This window comes from Lathamus discolor, chromosome 5, assembly GCF_037157495.1.
Source record: "Lathamus discolor isolate bLatDis1 chromosome 5, bLatDis1.hap1, whole genome shotgun sequence".
Taxonomy (NCBI): Eukaryota; Metazoa; Chordata; class Aves; order Psittaciformes; family Psittacidae; genus Lathamus; species Lathamus discolor.
In genome coordinates, this window is record NC_088888.1 from 36,976,215 (window position 1) to 36,996,079 (window position 19,865).

The following is a 19,865-nucleotide window of genomic DNA, read 5'->3' on the forward strand; positions in this document are numbered from 1 at the left end:
CAGCTGGCGCTAGTCAGGGCTCAGGGGCGAGGAGGGGGCGGGAGGGGCTCAGCTGACCGAAATTCCCGGTGGGAAGGTAAATCTTCCAACGCTTACCGTCTCAGCCACTTGCTGCCGCTCTCGTGGTGGTGTTACCCAGCTTCTCAGAACAAAAGTGAGAATTACGTATTTACTGTGGTGCTGTGTTTACAGAATGGAAAGCGTTTTGTACATGAATGTTTGAGCATGTAGAAACATGGTAAGTTGAATTTACTTAGAGTAAAACATAGTTTATTGCTGCAAATTGGGAATTAAACATTTCATGCCAGTTTTCTTTTACACCAAATGCTGTCTGTGTTGACTCTTCCATGAAATCGTGGGAGATAATCTTTCTGTAGATTAATTGGTTAACACAGTGATCTGCTACGTTTTATGTAACATTCTGTTTTGCTCCAGGTTTGTTCAAACACTTTTTCCTGTTTTTTCCCCTGGAATCAGGAATGACAGGGAAGATGCTTTGAGAAAGTATTTATTAAATGCATTGGTACAGCTACTGAAACAATAGCGAACCAATATAATACAGGTGTGAAATAGCTACGTTCAAAGGCCAGAGAGAAAATTACAGGTCGTGAGAATGTATGGAGAGTAATTCTATTTAATTTAAGCAAATAAAGGAGGTCATTTGTAGTGCTAGCATGCATCATCACACCATTCTAACTGAGTTTGCATGTAGTTCTACCATATTCACCAATTTTCAGTCACATTTTCAAGGAAGTATGCCTTAACAATTGGGTATTAACTGCCAAACTTAATTTATGCTAGATTGATGTCAGACCCACTTGTTTGTTTGTTTTTCTCACTTTTAACAATAAGGAAAACGGTAGTGGTAGCGCTGTAGCTGAGTTTTTCTCTTACGTTTGTCTTGAGGATGCAAGTTTATAAAAGAGCATCCTGGACTCTTACAAATGTTGTTCCTTACAACTGCTCTGTGCTTTCGTATTGACTATAAACAGTATCTCCAATTCCAGTGAAAAGTGCTTCGCTCATTAAGGGCTGGAGTGTGGTAAAGCTTACTTATGAGGCCGAAAGCTGCTTTGTTCAGACTGAAGTGCGGTAGAAAAGTCAGTAAGTCTGAATGCACAGCAGCAGCAAATACAGCATTAATAGGTGGGGGGGTGGATTGAAGGGGACTGCCACGTGTGATAAAGGAGGAACCTGATCAAAGTCCACTAGAAAGAAGAATGTGAAAACTTGGAAACTGCCTGGATAGATACTTTTTCCCCCCTAAGGATTTGATTTGAGCAAAGCTGCCCAGAGATCATGCAAGTAAGATCTTTTCTGTTAGGAAAGTCATCATGTGTGGTAACTGGAAGTGGGCCTGAGATGGGCTCATCCTGGGATGAGGGTATGCAGTCCTGATTTTGGGCTGGATGTCAAGAGCCATTGAGCTCTCTGGAGTCATGTAACTAGTGCTTCCTGGAACAGTACCTCCTTCACTGAATGTTAACATCAAGATTTATTATTTTCACTATTTGCTACTTTTCTGTTCTCTTTTAACAATAAATACTGACCTGAGTGTTCTGAGTACTTTCATCTGAAATGCCCATAAATCTTACAAGGGATAGTAGAATAGGCAGAGAAGTTGCTTCCTACATACTAACAGTAGCTTCTCTTGCATGTAGCTTACCTTTTGGTGGGTTTTTTTTTCTTTCCAGTTAAAAAGAAAACTGTTGGATTCTAGCATTGAAAAATTTTAGGTAAGTAAGTATCGTAGTTTAAGCTGAACCCAGGACAATTAAACATTATGAAATGTTTATTCACTTCATCAATATTTGGTGTAAATAGATGTTTGAGCCCAGCAGCAGGCTTCAAAAGACAAAAGTGTTTGTGGAGATTCAGACGGCAGTGAAAACCTAGTAAGTCATTGCATTTATCTCTGTGTAGCATTGCTATCCAAGATGCATTTTATAATGCCAATAAGCATCATATCACAAACTAGTCACGGTTCTTTTCTTGCTGAAAGAGCAAGAGCTGTCTGAAGTGCCAAGAACCGAGACTTCTCACCACAGCACCCCCATCCCACTGATCCACAGTCAGTCTGAGCCTTCCTCTGCCCAAGGCATGAGTTGAGGACACGGGGCTCTTGGCACGACTGGAAAATGCAAGTGGGATGCTGTGAAACAGCAGCTCTCCTGTCCTGTGCTCGACCAAGGCAAGGGTAAGTCCCCAATTCCCAGGCTGCAGAGCTTTCCTGTAAGTATTGATGTAAGTAAGAGCTGTTCTGTGCTAGTGAACAGATTAGATGTGTTCTAATACTTCTCAGGTGGCATGGATCTGCCTGTTCCATAAGAACTGACAAGCCACCTGGAAATCACTACATTTGCTTTTCACAGTATATTAGCCATGTTCAAAGTGCCTCAGCCTAAGCCTCCCACTCATAGTGCTTTTAGCTGCTGGAAGAGAATTACAAGCAGCTGGTGCCATGCATGCTTGAAATAATCAATACTTTCTTCAGTGTAGATAGCTTCCCTTCTTCCTCCAAACACATCAGTGTGATTTATGGTAGAAAAAGAAAAAAACAATGCATTCTGGGTGTCTCTCTCCCCTTTTTTTCCTAATAGGTAGCTAATAGGTGGTGGTGACCATACCACTGTTTCTGAGCCAGCCTGGAGGAGCTAGACGCAGGTGAAGCCCATGTTTCTCTAACTGAAAAGCCCCAGCTTAGTGCATCCCTGGGCTTGCTCCTGGGTCCTAGCCCAAACCTCAGCTTTCTCACCCCACTGTTGCCAATTAGTACCATCTTTCTTCTCAAAGTTGATGGGAGAGCATATTGTTGCCTGGCTTTTGTGGTCTTCCTCACTGAAATGCTTGCAAAGCCCAAACAAGGAGCATTCCCCATGAGCTGCTGTCCATGAGCCCCACCTGCCTCCCCAGCCATGCTGAATGGATCCCACATGCAGCTGGGCAGCTTTCCCCACAGCAGAGTGATGTTTGTCCTGAGTAGCAGCTTTCCTTCCATTTGGGGAGTGGTTTGTGGGTAGTTTTCTGAGATACTTAAAGGCACATTCATTTTTCTCCCTTCAGAAAAGTGGTGGTTTTGTAAAGAGAGAAAGAGCTTTTGAGAAGGTTTGGCTCTGATACTTCTTGAAAAAGAAATCACTGCTTTGCAATGACCAGTTACAGTGATGTGTGAGCTCCCAGCTGACACCTGTGCTACAGGTGAGCATGGAGTGAGGCTGATGAATGACCCTTCCAGCGCACCTCAGGCAGCACCAGAGTTACAGCAGCTCAGTACCTGGCTGCTGAGAACAGCAGGAATTTTTCTTTTCCCTTCCCAGGGAGGAAAAACTGAAGCAATAGCCTCTGGAAACAGCCCTGGGAGTCTGTTCCTCATAGATGCTCCCCTGATTTCTGAGAACATGAGACACATCATGACACTAACTGAAGGAATTACTTTAGCAGAGCTTCTCAACTGATGTACTCCAGCCCCCATCTCCACCTGGCTGCAGGAGCAAGCCAGCAAATGGATGTGGTGTGGGTGAGTGGCTTCCTCCAGGGGGATAAGCTGCTTCCTGGTGATAGCAGCGAGATGAGTGCGCAGACAATGACATCAGGGCTTTTAGCCCCTTTTAATTTTATTGGAAGAGATGTGGGAGGTTTTTTTCAGAAGGCCATAGTTTTTTAAGTCAGATTGTTTCTCGTCTTTGCAGCGTATGATAAAGGCTTGAGAGCTCTGGAATGGCTTAAAGTTTTCTTGGTTGATTTGTTCTTATGATGTTGAAGATATCAAAAGCATCCAGTCTGTTTTTCAGTAAGGTGTCTTGAGATAATGATCTTGGGTGATTCTTACAGTGAGAGCTCACATCTTGGGTGGAAGTGCTAGGCATAAAAAAATCTATAAAAACCATTTCCACTCTCCCCAAATTCATTTCACGTTGTGGTTAAATGAACTGTTGAGTGAGGGACAACTGATACTCGGCTTTCAGCACACTGACCAAAGGAATGTAATAGTTCCATATCTTTCCTGTCATCTCACTTCTGAGTGCTGGTGAAAGCTGAGCTTTGAATTAAAAAGAAGTTCCTAATTAAGCATAAAGGTAAATTAGCATGGAAGCTATTGGCTTCTTAGCAATTAGTGCAGAAGAGAGCAAAGTGTAGGGATTTCTAGCATTATGATTCTTTTTTTAGCATTCACGTGTCTGCCTGAGTGTCACCTGTCAGTGTATTACTGGTGCTTCATCAGGTAAGTCACATAGCGAGGGCATGGGAAATAATTTGCAGCATTTTCTTTGCCGAGGCATTGCCTGAATGGCAAAACCCAAGTGGGAACAACACTGAGCGATGGAATTCTCAATGCTTTACATTAAAAGCTAGCAGAAACTATTTATAAGCAGAACAGCCGTGGGGGCAAATAAAAACAAAGCTCTCAGGAAGAGGGGCTTGGTGTGGGAAGAACCGGGTAGTAATTGCCAGGGAGAAGCCATGAGGCGCTGGGGAACACAGGACCAGACCCCAGAGCAGGAGTCTCCATGGCAGACAGTGTACAGGCCCTCACACGGGAGAAACATGTGTGCCCACAAGTGTGGGACTGAGACCATGAAACCATTCGAGGTGTGCCTGAGGTGTAGGACCCTTGGCCAGGCTGTTCTCGCCCTGTCCCATGGTTGTGCTGCTCCTCACCTCCCCTCTTTCACTGGGGACACCCATGACTGGGACAGCCGCAAGGGAGCGTGTCCTCCCATGCTGGGCAGTGACAGAGCTCTCTGTGGGAAACAGGTAACAGTGCTCAATAGGAAGCTGTGGCTTCACTAATTTGTTTATTCTCCCTATATATCCATACAGTAACTATGGTTATGTTCTTTGAAACCATTCTTATTTACTTACTGCCTAGTATCTGAAGGTCGTAACAGAGATCAAGACTTTTCCAGAGATGCTCGTATGACGCAGTCATGTCCATATCCCCCACACCCTTTTTTTATCCTTGCTCTGGCAACCACTGTTATACCTTCTCTTCTGACAATGAGTTAAATCCACCTCCACTTCCTTCCCACCCCTCACCCCCAAAGCGCAACATTTCAAAGCAAAGAGAAAAGAACAAATAGTTGAACAAGTGTTTCTGGGAGGCTGTTGTGTGGAGCTATGTGTTGTTAGGATTTATTCTTTTTTTTGCCACTGTGTGAAATCAGAACAGGTCTTGAGGGGGAATTTCATTGCTCTAACCAAGTGGGCTGTCCCACACGTGTATGTGCCTTCTCCACATCTGTTTGCAGTGACTGAAATCTGTTCTCCAGACAGGCACAAGCATCATTAAAAAGGAACACTGTGATGCCCTGTTAGGTAGATATTTTGTACTGGTCACTGTATTCAACCATTTGTGCTATGGAGAATGGGTTTTTTTCAGTTCATAGGTAGCTGCTTTTAACTTTGAGGAAATATTGTGTGTGGACCTTATGCAGGTCATCTTAGGGCGAAATAACTTGGCTTGGCAGGTGTATATGGAGGATAATGCCCAAGATGCCATCAGCAAGTGATTCCTTTAAATTACAAGTAGAAGAAAAAATATTAATCCATCCCTTTCAATCTCATGGCTTCTTAATTTTTCCCACTGAGCTTACAATAAGCTTCTGTCAAAATGGGAAATAGTCTGACCCAGGTACTGTTAGTGATCACCATGATATCTTTAATTTGAAACTGGCAATATTGCAGGGGGGAATAACTGTGAAATAGCAAACACTGAATTCACGTCAATGCTTCCAATGCCTTTTGGACTGGTTTTCAGTTCGTGGCATGTTTGGGAATGCTCATTGTGCACAGTATGGCATTCACATTCCTGTTGCTAACTTGTTATGTGTCATATTGACACTTTACTGTTGGAGGGTGTCTCCTTTTATTTCCCTTTTTTGGAGTTCTATGAAATGTATGCCTCCGTAGTGCTTCTCTCTGCTGCCCATGGGAAATGCCTCGTTGAGAAGATTAATCAGCTTCTGGCTTTGTTTCTCTGCATTTATTAATTTCCAAAAGTACGGCAAAGCAGACTCCGGTCTGTATAACAGCAGGAGTTAAAAATGTATGTAATTTGTGGATCTCTTGGTTACTTCAAAGGGTTTACTGAAATTTCTGAAAGGGTGAGCCGATGGCCCATTGGCTTAAATGTAGTAACCAGGAATCTCTGCCACCACCAGCAAGTTATTTAAAAAATGCCGAAAGCCACAGGAACATATGTTAAGAATGTGTAGCTGTCAAAATTGCAGACTCTTTGGGGCAAAGAAAAATGGGTTGTCTAGGGCAGTGTGGAAGCGTAAGTAGAACCACAAAAAGCGATCTACCAAATCGCGTCTCGTCTGAACGAGCAACTGAGGAAATGTAGTTTATGAGGTTAGAAATGCTAAAACATATATTTCTTAAGTTCGAAAGTTGATTTTTGGGGAAAAAAAAAAAAACCTTATTATTTTCTGTCCTTTTTCCTTAGTTCAGAATGATGAATCTGGGAAGAAATTTGAAGGCAATAACTATATTGCTGAGCTCTGGTGAATGAATACAAGTTGTAAGCAGAAAAGGAGGAGCACAGAAAGCCTAGCTGCAGACAGATGTGCTGCCACTGGCTGATTCCCAGCTGTGTGTGGCAGAGCTTACCCCTCAGAGCTCAGCTGGCTGCGCTGCATAGCATGTCTGCTCCCTACGCCAGCCATCGTGGCCTGGGAGCTTGGTGGCTTGGGCTAGAGGTCTTCGCTCGTCCTGTTTGCTTTGACTGGTACAACAAGGGAAAGCTTCCACAAGTGGCTGAGTCAGAAGATGCAAATGAGGTGTTTTGCTATACATCTTGTTTGCACCCAGCAGGATTGAATACTTTATTCATATTGCATTGACTACCATGAAGAGTTTACTCTGCATCCCAATTTTTTTTTTTTGCATGGGAAGGAGGTGTTATACCGTTGCTACTTAGAAGCAGATGAATACAGAGGAGGTGTTAGCAGGCACGCAGCAGCCTATTTCCATTGCCTCTTGGATGGGGTCACATAAAGAGTGGGATTTCATCCCACCCGACATTCACAAATGTGCCTACATTGACTGTTTCAGCTGTTTCCAGGGGAAACAGCAAGCTTGTGTTGACTGGTCCTTGCTCTCACCACTGCCTGGGTACTACTGAGCAGCAAAAGCATTCAGTTTTGCTTGAGAAGCAGGCAGAGTAGGCCACAAACACTTTGGGGTTTTGGCTCTATTTTCCATGAAAATAAAGAAAATACTTTGTCTGTGAGATCAGTTCCTAAGGTCTTTGGTGTCTGTATCTCATTCATAGCCCTGCAATTGATCCTCAGTTAATATAACAGCAAAGTTAATAAAACAACCTTTGTTTTGGTCCTCTGAATGTTTCACCATCCCCTTTTGTGGCTGTTTTGTTAAAAAATAAAGGGGGGGGGGGGAATGGTGGTATATGAGAGTATATTCGAAGTACAAAGGGAGAAGATAAAAGCATCTGTCTGTTTCTGTACCTCCTACGTAATATTGCCATAGTAACAAGGAGCTGAATGCGGCTGTTCATCACTGAATGCCGAGGTAAAGCAGACACTTCTTATTCAAAGGAATATTAGTAAAATACAGATTTTTAAGGCTTCAATAAAGAATTAGGAAAAAAATTATCGACCTTACACAGGGTACTTTGTAAGCTAATAATGAAGAGACACTTTGAAAGAAGAGCGGGCAGCTAAGGCATTTAGCAAACATTTATAATGCTGTAAATCAGAGCGTTTTATTTTCCACACAAAGCCATGCTGAGTTGTGAAGTGCGGTCACAGACAATATATTTTGACATTAAATTTACCTCAGATGAACAGCTCTCTTTTCTTCTGCCTAATATAACACCTTTTTGACACGGGACTTGGCTCTGGCTATTGCCAAGTATTTGTACTGCAGCATTGACTGGCTATGCTATAATCTGGATTAAAGTATAAGTAAGTAAAGCATTTTGTGTATTTGGGACTGCATGATGTCTGGTGCTGTCTTTTAACCATTAAACTACCTCCAGACAGGGTGAAATTCTATTCCAGGTGTGTGCATCAGGTAAACATCTATATATCTTTGAAATTTTAGTGAAAAAAGTAGTTTATTACTCTCAAGAGTAAAATTTGAGAAAGATAAAAATGTACACCTGTTTCAGTGCACTATTACTGGTGTAATTTACTGTTACTGCTGCAAATTCTCTGTGCTTTGCAGCGAGAATTTGGCCTTTAACTTGTTGCATTTCTGTGTCAAATAACAGTTGTCTTTGAAGAAATAAGTTTTCAGTATTCGATCAAGTGATGGGTTAAAGAAGGAAATCTGTTACTCTGCGAACACTTGCAAAGGTCTTACTGATTTGAAGGGGTTTTTGTTTTGTGTCGGTTTTGGGGTTTTGCTTGGGGTTTGGGGAGGTTGTCCGTGTTTATTGTTGCTTGGGTGTTTTTTTTTTTTTCCTTTCTGAAGGCTTTTTCAGCCAGAAGTGTGTTTAAAAGGAGGGCTTGAAACACGGAGCTTAACTTTGTGAGCAGCCACAGCTGCCTCCTGAGAAGAGGAGGTAGGAAGAGACTGCAAGAACAGCTTTCCCAACACCACCAGTGGTCTCTACCAACCTCTCATGCTTCTGGTTGGGGTTAAAGCACAACAAGGACAAGAGCTGGAGGCAGCAGATTTGGGGAAAGTGATATGTCTTCAGATGCCTGGGTAAATGATACAGATACAGGTTGGAGCCAGGCTGAAGGGATGGGAAGACTCAGCGAGGAGGTGTGATAGCTGGAGACTGTCACTGTTGGAGGCAGCAGAAGCAGAGACTGAATTGAGATTGATGACAAACCCATGTGATACCGCAAAGTAAAAGTGGCAGGTGACAAACTGGTCTCACAGGTGGAGCTGATTCCTCTGCTCAGCTCCACACTGGCACCTGGCCAGTCTCCATGTAATGTGATGTGCATGGGACCATTTCCTTGAGGGGGCAGGAGGAAGGTTGGCACTCACTTTTTCCTCTTTGAAAAGAGTGCCCTAGGAAGTCACAGACACATGTACACTGTGGTTGTGGGGTCAAGTGCACTAAAGTTAGGTATGAAGTAATGAATCCATGTCTCTTTATTTATGCACACAGGCTTTTTATAAGTGCTCTCAGCATCACTTACTGCTTAGAGCTGGCTCTTCCCTGTGCAGGCCGGTTGTGTTTCTAGGAGTTCAAGGGGTAATGGGTTAAAGCTTAAACAGGGGAAGTTTAGATTGGATATAAGGAGGAAATTCTTTCCTGTTAGGGTGGTGAGGCACTGGAATCGGTTGCCCAGGGAGGTTGTGAGTGCTCCATCCCTGGCAGTGTTCAAGGCCAGGTTGGATGAAGCCTTGTGTTGGATGGTTTAGTGAGAGGTGTCCCTGTCCATGGCAGGGGGATTGGAACTAGAGGATCTTGAGGTCCCTTCCAACCCTAACCATTCTATGATTCTATGAGTTCATTATGCCTTCCCGTGATGCATTTTACAACAGCTGCCTGTGCCAGCCACCGGAAAATGCCAGAACCTACTTATTTATGCAGATCGTTGGGCCACATGCTGACATGTACTGCTTGATGTTGACCATGTTGCCTGGTAAAAGGCTGGCAAACCTGAGCTTTTGCCTCCTGAGCATACTAATGGGGGCTTTCTGGTGTTTCATCTGCCAAGGAGCCTGTGTGGGGGAAGGGAGCAAATAAAGACCGTGTAACTTGGTCTCTTCACAGTTTGAGCGGTTGCTTGAAGGGTATTTTTATTGCTTGTCTGAGAGCAGTAAATACTTTTTTTTCTGTGAAAATGTGTCCTATCTAATTTGTGGAGCTCCAGTTTCAAAAACAGCTCTTAGGTTTTCAGGGCCAGGTTTTTTTTTTGGGGGGGGGGGGTGTGGGGAAACTACGTGTTTGTAGGAAACTAGGATGTAGAAGAGGGGAAATTAGTTTATGGGTTACTGTGTCTTGCCAGATTACCATAATTACAACAAAAAGCACATAGTTTTAGAAGCAAATGAAGACAGGGTTCCTCTCTACCTTGTTCATGTCCTTGTCTTAGGGAAGAGTTATTGCTTCATGTGTGTCCTCTTTCCCTTGTCTAGCAGGCTCAGAAGAGAAGGAAAATGCTCTCCCTCCATGCAGAACGGCCTGTTGTTGCATTGCTCTCCTGGAAGGTGAGGGGATTTGTGTGTGAACTCCTGCATGCAGACAAGGTGAGTGCAGTGAATACCGCTAGCCTGTTACTCAAAGTCTGCCATTTCTTAGCACACTTTACACCATTGAAGAGATGACAGTGGAATGCTGCTTCTTATGGGGGAATCCAGGCTCCTATAGATGACTAAATGAATGGTTAATTCAGTACAGTGAATGAACCATCTGAATTTAGATTTGAGAAACATTTTTCTTGGGCGCCTCTTTGTTACTTTCGGATTTTCATTTTTACTTTTTTTCCCTCTGCATCCAGGATATAAAACATGTCAGCACATCAGTGAGAGGACAAATCTTCACCACGCAGGAGACCCAGGCTCTGTCAAGCACTACTGATACGGGTTTTGGAGCCTGACTAGGACTCCTGAAATCCAGGCTGTGAGCTGAATGCCAAAAACCAAGATGGGGCAATGCCAAGTGTTGCCTCACTGCAATTGTATGCCTCTTTTGACTGCTGTGGATTCAGACCCTTAATGTGTTGTGATTCAGGTGGTTTTGCACAACAAAAATCTTTCTGTGTGCCAGGAAAATGATAAAGTACTGAGGTTAGGACTGTATTGTATACTTTCTATGGGGCTTTGTTTAGACGCTTTAGAGCAGGTAGACAATGCATCACCCAGCAGAAGAACAAAGCAATGTTGACACAAGGCAGTGTCGGTTTGTGTGGGTTCAACATAATATCTTATGTACAGCCGGCATTTAATTCAAGACTTGATTAACCAGTTAGGAATGTTAGCACATACATGGGCAGATTTGTACTTGGATTTCACAGTACATTTACAGTGACTTCTCAGCAACTGTGTTTACTTTTGACAAAATTGGGGTCACGTGAAGGAAGGACAGGTACGACAATGTATGTATTTGGTTATTCATCTGCTAAATACTACTGCTTTTCCTGGTGTGCATGCCAGGATGCTGCACAATGTAACTCACCTTTGTGTGATGCCACCTTGTATTGCTCATGTTACTTCCTCTTGTTCCAACAATCACCTACTGATTTGTTCCTAGCTTTTCTTGAGGCTGAATTACCTTTGGTTGCTGCTGCAGGAGGTATGGAAACTTAGGGTAAAAGGCATACTAAAGTCTTAAGCATTTCAAGTAGAAAGGTGCATAAGCTTAAAAGGATTCTTAGGTTGTCTTGTTCCAGAAGGTGGTTTAATTGCTTCTTTGTTTAGCTTTCTGCATTTCTGCTGTGCTATCTTCAAGTCCCTTTGATGCTGGATCCAAAATAAACTTCAGAACTGTGTTGGCAGGGAATAGGTGAATAGCCACAGGCTCACAAGAGTGGGACTTTTGTGTCTCTGTGAATCACAGTTCTTCATCTAATTTAATCTGTATGTCTCTTCTGTATGTCAGTGTCCACTGTAGACTAAAGATGTGAGCTCAGCTCCCTGAAACTTACTGAATTGTCTCAGAATGGCGCTGCCAGGAACCTCTGTGCAGGAAAAGACAAATAGGATGTCATCGTGGAACTGCTGCATGATGGAGGTGAGGGAAATAGAAAAATAGGGCAGACACGAAGAAGAGTAGGCAGAAGCACAGGGACATGGCACAGCAACAAAATACCTCAGTCTGTGTCGCATTTCCATTTCTTTCTCTATCAGACAGGAGGTTGTAATGAGGTGGGAGTCAGTCTCTTCTCCCAAGTAACAAGTAATAGGACAAGAAGCAACAGCCTCAAGCTGTGCCAGGGGAGGTTTAGACTGGATATTAGGAAACATTTCTTCACAGAGAGGTTGATCTGGCATTGGAACAGGCTGCCCAGGGGAAGTGGTGGAATCAGCATCTCTGGAAGTGTTCAAAAGCTGTATAGGTCAGGCCATCAGTGACATGGTGGTCTTGGCAGTCCCAGGGGAACGGCTGGACTTGATGGTCTGAAAGGTCTTTTCCAGCCTAATGGATTCTATGATTTTAAATCAAAACTGCCCATGTGGTAGCATAATCTTGCCTCTGGAGAACAGGAGCACCTGCACCATCTGCCAGCCTCATCTACTCCGAGGCAGGAGATCCCTGTGGTGTTCACTGCTCAGTGTGGGAGTACATTAATCTGAATGCACGGTGTAATCAGCACTTACTCCCCTGATTTAAATCCCAGATGTTGGATTTAAAAATGGGATGAGAACAGGCATGCATGGAATTACTGCTACTGATTTTAAGTTTCTGTCTTTATCCTTCTTGCTTACAAAAAGCTGTCAGTGCCGTTAAGGTAGTGTTGGTGTGTTTCTTTGCTCCAGGCACTGTTGCTGCCTCATACTTGGAGGGTGAGAGCTGCAAGGTAGGTGCCAGGGCTGCCTTCCACTCTCCTCAACACAGTGGGTGCCTTCAGGCCTTTCTGTGTGGTGAGAACCACCAGGATTATGCATGTTTGCTCGTGTCCTTGGTAGCAAAGGATTACTTACAATGCAAGCGGGATTCTTCCCACTGCGAGCAGTGTGTCTATAGAGCAGTGCTTTGGTGTTTAGCCAGTGAGATGGATTTTGCAAAGAAGTGAGAGGGGGAAGTAATGGTGCTTCTTGCTTTTAGTGTTGGGGTTTTTTTTTATTCTTAATTAGCAAAACAAAGTTATGTTGGTCATTTTTATTTTACTGTCTTTTTGCTTGTTGTCTCATTTACTGCTGCTTATTAGATACACGTTACGTATTCACTGACTTACAAAATCAGTCACTGGCATTCCTGAGATTTCGTAGCAACAAATTGTACTATGTGTGAGAGAGAAGCGAAGTTGTGCAGGTTGTTCTCAGTAATGCCAGGTATTTCTGTGAGATGGTTTGCAGATACCAGTATCCTGCAAACAAGAAAGATGTGTTCAAGCTTCATCTCAAATAGCGCTTGCTAGGGGCAAGTTAATGTACAGGTTTTTAACTGGTTTGTCTTGTCTCTTGGCCACCGGTGTGGGAGCTTATATCACCTCAGAAGCACTGCCACACAAATTGTACTTTGTATGATTTGGGATGAGAGGATTCTTTCTGAAGGGCCTATTTCTTGGAGTAACATTAGAAATTTGGTGAACCCTGGAAAGTATCAGCCTTAGCCAGAGTTCACTGCTGAGCAGCTGCTAGTTTAGAATAAACCAAGAAAAACCATCAGACTGCAGAAAGAATTCACTAAATAGCATGAGATTTTCTTATATCTGGTACATGAGTATAATCCAGAACTGAGGCTGCAAGTCAGTGTAGGACAAAGAGCTGACCTGTTTTGTCCTCCTGCTGTTAAACAGCCCATTCCAACCCAGATCTCAAAAATGAAAAACACATCAGTGGCTTATCCTAAACCTGCACATTGTGCTTGCCCGGAATGCTTGCTGTTCTCTAAAGCTTGGAGAGGGTCTGACAGATGCCTTGTTTACTCAGGCAGTGCAGCTTTTCTGGAGGAGTCTGGTTTTAGTGGGGCATTAATGAAACATTGTTTAAATATCCCAATAAAATTTCTGGTTTTCAACCTGGGCAACAGACAGCCAGCTGACACAGTTTACTTCTTATTTGTATCAACACTTCGGGCAACCCTTGCCTACCTGTGAGCCACCAGATCTGTAGTACTGGCACAGGCTATTCGTCTGGACCTCCAGTGGTTGCTTGTGTCCATATTTGCCTACCTGGTGTGGATGTCCCTGCTATGCTAACTGCATCACACGTGGCACAAGAAAACTTGCATTTCAGTGGGATTTAGAGGTTGTGTAGAAAGGCATCTTCGTGCTTTGCTGGTGCAGCCTGCAGGATTTGAGCTGTCCAGTTATGTTCTGGACAGCAGAAGAGTGCTGAGTATGTTAAATTGCCAATAAGTATGTACAAATTCAACTCCAGTTCAGCTCTGGTCTGAGAACCAGAAGCAGGCTCTTGGTTTTGAAGTATGTGTAGTGTGGAAAAGTATGTTAAGGCCAGCTATATCCTACCTTCATTCTGGTTATTGGCTGAAGTTAGCCCTGAGTTTTATACCTAGGCATAGCAACCCAGGCAGGTATGTTGAATCAGTTACTCAAAGCCTTAGAAACACAGCCTTCAGACTAGTTCTTTACATTTTGAAGTAGTTCATTAACCTGTGTTATTGCTTCAAAGTAGCAAAATCAAAACTTACATGCAAAACATGCATCTCAAGAGACGCATGAATTACATGTGTTTTAGCAGGATCTGATTTATAAGTTGGCAAAGACAAGCAACCCAGCAGGTATCCATTGCCACAATTGCACAGCCCCACTTTTTTGCCACTGGTTTATCTTTGGGGACTATCAGAGATGGCAAAGAAAAGAGAAGAAACAGCAAATCAGCATTTATTGAGGAAGGTGTGATGAAACAAGCCCTGATGGATCAGGTAATGCCACTATAGCAGGTTATCTGATAAGTGATACTACTGGATTTCAGGATTTGTGATCAAGTAGCAATGAAATGGCTCAGTTACCCAGGGGCTGGAGCTCCCTGTTCAGTACCCAGGTGCCAAGAGAGTTTCTGTATTGGCGGAGCACTTTGTTTTAGCTGGTAAGAGAACAGATTCTGATATCAGCTGTGGTTATTTTACCAGTATCTTTAATTCATTTGTTTATTTTTATTCTTTGTTTGTGTGGGCGAGAGAAAAATTGGGCTATATAGTCAAATACTGAAGAAAGTCTTAAAAAAAAAAAACCCTCTCCGGTTGTAACTACATACTGGGGGAAATGAGATTTTTAGGTGCAGTACTTTGCTATGCTGCAGTGCTAATTATTTTCAACAGTTAGTAGATGACAGTCTGCAAAGTGAGGCTGGTAAGGAGTTCTTTGGTCATTATCAGTATAGAGTATTCACCTGTGCATCAAATAATAGCCAACCATGATTAACCTACATGGCATTCATCATATTTATCTGCCATATGTGATGCCAGAAAGCAGTTTTTAAACCTTGTTGTAGTCAGTGTTGTGGGATACTGTCTGTATTTTCTTATGGTTAATGCTCGCCTTGTGTTTTCTCCAACAGTGCAGTGAGAAGTCACTCGCCTGTGTCCCAGCTCATGTCTTGCTCATAACTGGGATTTACCTTTAGTTCAAGCACCACCGTGGCGTCTGCATGATGGTGATATGCAGTAATCTGAGAGCTATAATTCTGTAGTGCCAGAGATTGTAATTGTACACAGTTGGAAAGCCACCTTTCATTCTGTTGAAAGTGTGAATGTACTTTTCTTTCAGAAAGCTGAGTCCTATGGCTTTTCTTTTCCTCATTGTATCTCTGAGCATACATTGCTACTCTTGTAGGGGGCCTACAAGAAATCTGGAGAGGTACTTTTTACAAGGGTGTGTAGTGAGAGGACAAAGGGGAATGGCTTTAAACTGACAGAAGGTATATTTAGGTTAGGTGTTAGGAAGTTCTTTAGTGAGAGCAGGTTGCCCAGAAAACTGTGGCTGCCCCATCCGTGGCAGTGTTCAAGGCCAGGTTGAAAGGGCTTTGACCAACCTGGTCTAGTGGGAGGTGCTCCATTAACCTCACTATTATGTGATTCTATGATTTAGCATATTAGGTAGCTGAAGTCACTTCTCTGGACATTAAGGCAGTTAATAATGCAAATTCACAGAGACTCGGGTAGCATATAGAAACAAGCTGTAATGGTTGCTCGGACGACCCGTGCGTGAAGCATCGTGCTCCCAGGCAGACAGGCACGGGCGTCTGGAAGGGGCGAAGGACAGTGGGTGTCCGCAGCGAGAGCCGGGTCAGCGTTGCCATCTGGTGGGGAGCTGCAGGAGCTACCAGTTCTGTGCTGCCGGGAAACACTTCTCGTCTTCGTAGCCTGGAGCTCGGAAATGTGCAGGTAAGAGCATGTACAAGGTAGCGCCTAGAAAAGAAAAGCCTCCTGCCCAGGTTCTGTCAAGCTGAATTTAGAGAAGAGAGGCTTGCAGAAATTGGGGCAGGAAAAGAGTTCATGGGTTAAACCAGCTGATGCCTTCCCCTTTCCCCAGGGAAAAACCACCACCATGACAGACATCAATCATCTTCAAGCAGTTACTACTGGTCTATAACTCTTCTATATGCTTCTTTGCAAAGTATTCTGTATGAGACATTTTTGCTCGTGTTCACTTGCTCTGTCCCAGAACACCTCAATTTCCAATTTAGCCAACCAGTACTTACATCAGATGGAAGTGTTGGAATGTTTCTACTCCTAGGAGCCACATAGCACTACGAGGAAAAGAAAGTTATGCCTTGTCTTCTTTGCTGCATTTACTGATCTCTTTTAGCACTACAATGCAGATAAATTTCTTAGGTATATATCAAAGGCCAGTCTGTCTCTTCCCTTTTAAAGACACCATAAAACATGCTTCAAAGGGCTTTTGTAATTTAAATAGTTTTGACTTGCTGAACAGTCCAAGCTCCATCAGCTTTTCCTTTTATTTTCCATCTACCCAGGATATAAGGATATATATATGTTGATAAAAGATGACAAATATAGATACTTAACAAAAAATCTGCCAAGTACAATTTAGTTGACAGAGACTTTCCGCTCCCTCCCCACGCGGTGCCACCTTAGAGTGTATAAGGACCTCTACATGCAGAGAGATGCTACGTGTACTGCTACTGGGGCTTGCTGAAGAGTGAAGTTCAAAAGCAGACAAATGTCTGATTTTATGGTCAAACCAAATCTTGAACAGCAAAAACAAAAAAAAAAAAGGAAATATGTGTGAAGCTGAGGGGCATGAGTATGTCAGTATGCTGGGCAGAGTGTGTAACAGAGCAGGAAGGGTATACCCAGTATTCATCACTTGTAATAAGGCTAATGTGTTCATGGGAGGAATCACGTGTTTTCTGTTACTGGAAATGAGTATATTTTTTTTCGCAGATACAGAACTCTCTTGGAAAGCCAGTTTGTTACAAGTAACAAAATAGCCAAGAAGTCTGAGAAAACCCACTAAGAGAGACACTTTGAAAGCAGATGTCAAAAATCTGCCTTTGTAGAGCCATTATTAGTTAAGCAGAGCTGGCGTGGTCAAACAGAGAGTTTGCTTCCACAAAAGGGAGCAGTGGCTCTTAAACTTACAATAGTCTTCATCTGACTTGTACAACTGGCCCTTGCCTTGCAGAAGGATTGGCTAGCAGGGCGGTGGTGGAGCTGTGTCACCTTGTGTCGCTTAACAGCTCCAGAAGAGCAAAAAAGAAAGCAGATTTTTATTATTTTTATTATTCTATTACTTTTTTTTTACCCTGTCTTAATGCATAAATGTCAAGGTCCTTTCCAATCGTAACTATTCTATGATTCTATGTTAGGCCTTAAAAATTCATTTGTATCTCTCAAGATTTCCATCTGTTCTTACAGTATGACTCTGTGTTGAATAAAGAAAAGGCAGACCTCTTCCTTACCTTCATTGCAAAGGTTGTATGAAATTCTTTGAATTATGGGATGAAATTTGGTTGTACTTATGTTTTCCTCTGAAAGCTTGTTGGTTTGTCCTTTTTTTTTTTGGTGCAGGAAAGGATTTTCTACCTCCAGTTCAGCTAAAATGGAAAACTGGCACTGAAGGCCTGAATTACTAAGGTGCGACTCCAGTATAGATACACACTTCAGCAATTTATGCATCATAATAAAGGCTAAACAGATATTAAAGCAGAAAAACATTAATGTATACTAAGCACAATAAAAGCAAAATAAATCAGGCAAAATGGAAGGCAGGCACTTTGTAACAGTAACTACAATGTTAAGTAACTGTTTTTTCCAGTGCTAGATGCAAAGATACATGAGGTATTAAAATTGCTTTTGTGGTTACAGTCACTGAAAATGGAACTTACAAAGACTAAGAAGTGTGATTTGTTCTCTTTCTTTCTTTAATTTGATATATGCAGAAATACTGAAATAAATAATTTAAATAAACTGAGACCTTTTAGTAGCAGACGGAATTAAACTGCCGTGCCTGGAAACCCCAGACAACCCAGTAATCTCCAAACACTTTTTATAGCTTGCAATTCACCAAATGCCAATTGTGGAAATCTCCTTCCTGTCTGTCACTCAGGTTGCTAACACTGGTATTGTTTTATGGACTCTTACTCCTTCGCAGTTGATACTTTTTTCCCTAGGGAGAGGGGAAAACCCTCCGAAAGTTTCATGCGTGAAGCACATCGTGCTTTCAGGAAGCACCGGAGAACAATCCTGCCTTGCGTGAAATAACACATTTATTTTGTGAGTTTGCCCAATCCCCAAAATCCCAGTGGACATCACTATCCAAATGTTAGGAGTTTTGTATAGGCTTTGTGTGTTTTGTCTGTCAGCTTGGCTGTACAACAGCTTTGTTACATGGTAAGAATTCTGCCCCATGCAGTATGCATCTAGGTTTTTGCTGCCGATAGTATTAGTTTGCTTAGGTATGAATTTCCACATGCTGTCTTGGGCTGTCATTGCCCAGCTTGTGATTCCGTTTTTACAAAATCGTGTTAATCTGGCTGCCTGGCAGGAATATGGTCAGAGCAGTAAGCTGAATAACATTTTGTTCATTTGGTGCTAGCCTGCGGGCAGAAACAGCCCTCATCCTCTCTTGTCTCTCATGTGCTGCTGTTTCTGTCAGCTTGTGGATTTTGTTGTGAGGTGTCCTATTGCCCCTTAGCAAAGCTTTCCCTAGGAAATCCTCATTTCTTTACACTACTTATTTCTCCAGCGGGGTCTGTGAAGACATGAACGTGTTAGCCCCTGGAATAGATGCCACAAATCAGTCTAGCATGCCTTCTAATTTTAATGGAGATGAGCTACTAGTTGTAATTTCTTGCATCTCTCAGTTAGGATGTAGGGAGACCATAAATCTTAAAGCAACAAACATCCCCAAATCCTACTCTTTGAAGTGAATAGGAGCTCCTGGGTCATCAGCACTTTTGGGAAACAGGCTGCTTAACTAGGTGTCTGAAGCCATTATTCTTCACCCCCCTATCCCCCCCTTTTTATTAAAGCCTTGGTCACCATGTTTAAGGAAACTTGCAGCAAAAAGGTTTGTGCGGTGTGAGCAGTATTTTCCCTGAGCAGCCTCAGATAAAGCCAATGGATACTGTAGCATCCAAACTCAGCACTTCTGCGCCAAGCCAAGTGTTTGGTTTTGAGATTTACTGTTTGTTATTGTCATTAGATTTGGATGGGTGGGAGGGATTTAACTGTGAGGGGGTTGGTTTTTGGTTGGTTGGTTTTGGTTTTTTAAGCTTCTTCCATCAGGACTTTTCATTCCCTGTCTTATATTTTCCCCTTTCAAAACTTACTCTTACTTGGGTATGGGATGTAATATTGTAAGCAGTTACTGTAAACATCTGCTGAAACATGTTTAGAATCATAGAATAATATGGAATCATAAAATTCTTCTTTACGGTGTGTAACTGAAAGTCTGCAATGTATTATTAGGTTCTTACTCTTGCTTCCTCATTTTTGTCTTTAACTGAAAATTCAGTTTGACTCCATAGTCCCCATAAATGAACAGTGAGTTAATAACACTCTGCGTTGTTACTTGCATCTTTTTTTACTTTAGAGAACCAGTACAGTTTTCCCAGTACACAAACTATGTAAGCAATACACTGAATCATAAATGAAAAAAAAAAAAAAGGCCAATTCCTGTTAAATCCTTGTAATCCCATTAGGGAGGAAGGGGTAGAAACATAAAGGTAGAACCATGCCTTACCATCTATTAATGAATCATATAATGACACAAGTGTTTATATTTTACCTCAGGGTAAACTCCTGAGCCTTCGTTGGGTGGTTCTTGAGGACTGATGCAGCC

General features: G+C 42.6%; 1 long non-coding RNA gene across 3 annotated transcripts; it reads left to right on the forward strand.

Moving 5' to 3' along the window:
• Positions 1–105: 105 nt before the first annotated feature.
• Positions 106–11,845, forward strand: LOC136015063 (uncharacterized). Of its 3 annotated transcripts, none has more exons than XR_010613065.1 (6): positions 106–238; positions 2,601–2,664; positions 3,064–3,198; positions 3,318–3,517; positions 10,072–10,179; positions 10,431–11,845. It is a non-coding gene; the product is annotated as an uncharacterized LOC136015063 (long non-coding RNA). The 3 variants fall into 3 exon arrangements; XR_010613066.1 differs by lacking the exons at positions 10,072–10,179; positions 10,431–11,845 and adding exons at positions 4,168–4,222; positions 6,449–6,788; XR_010613067.1 differs by lacking the exon at positions 2,601–2,664.
• The last annotated feature ends 8,020 nt before the right edge of the window (positions 11,846–19,865 follow it).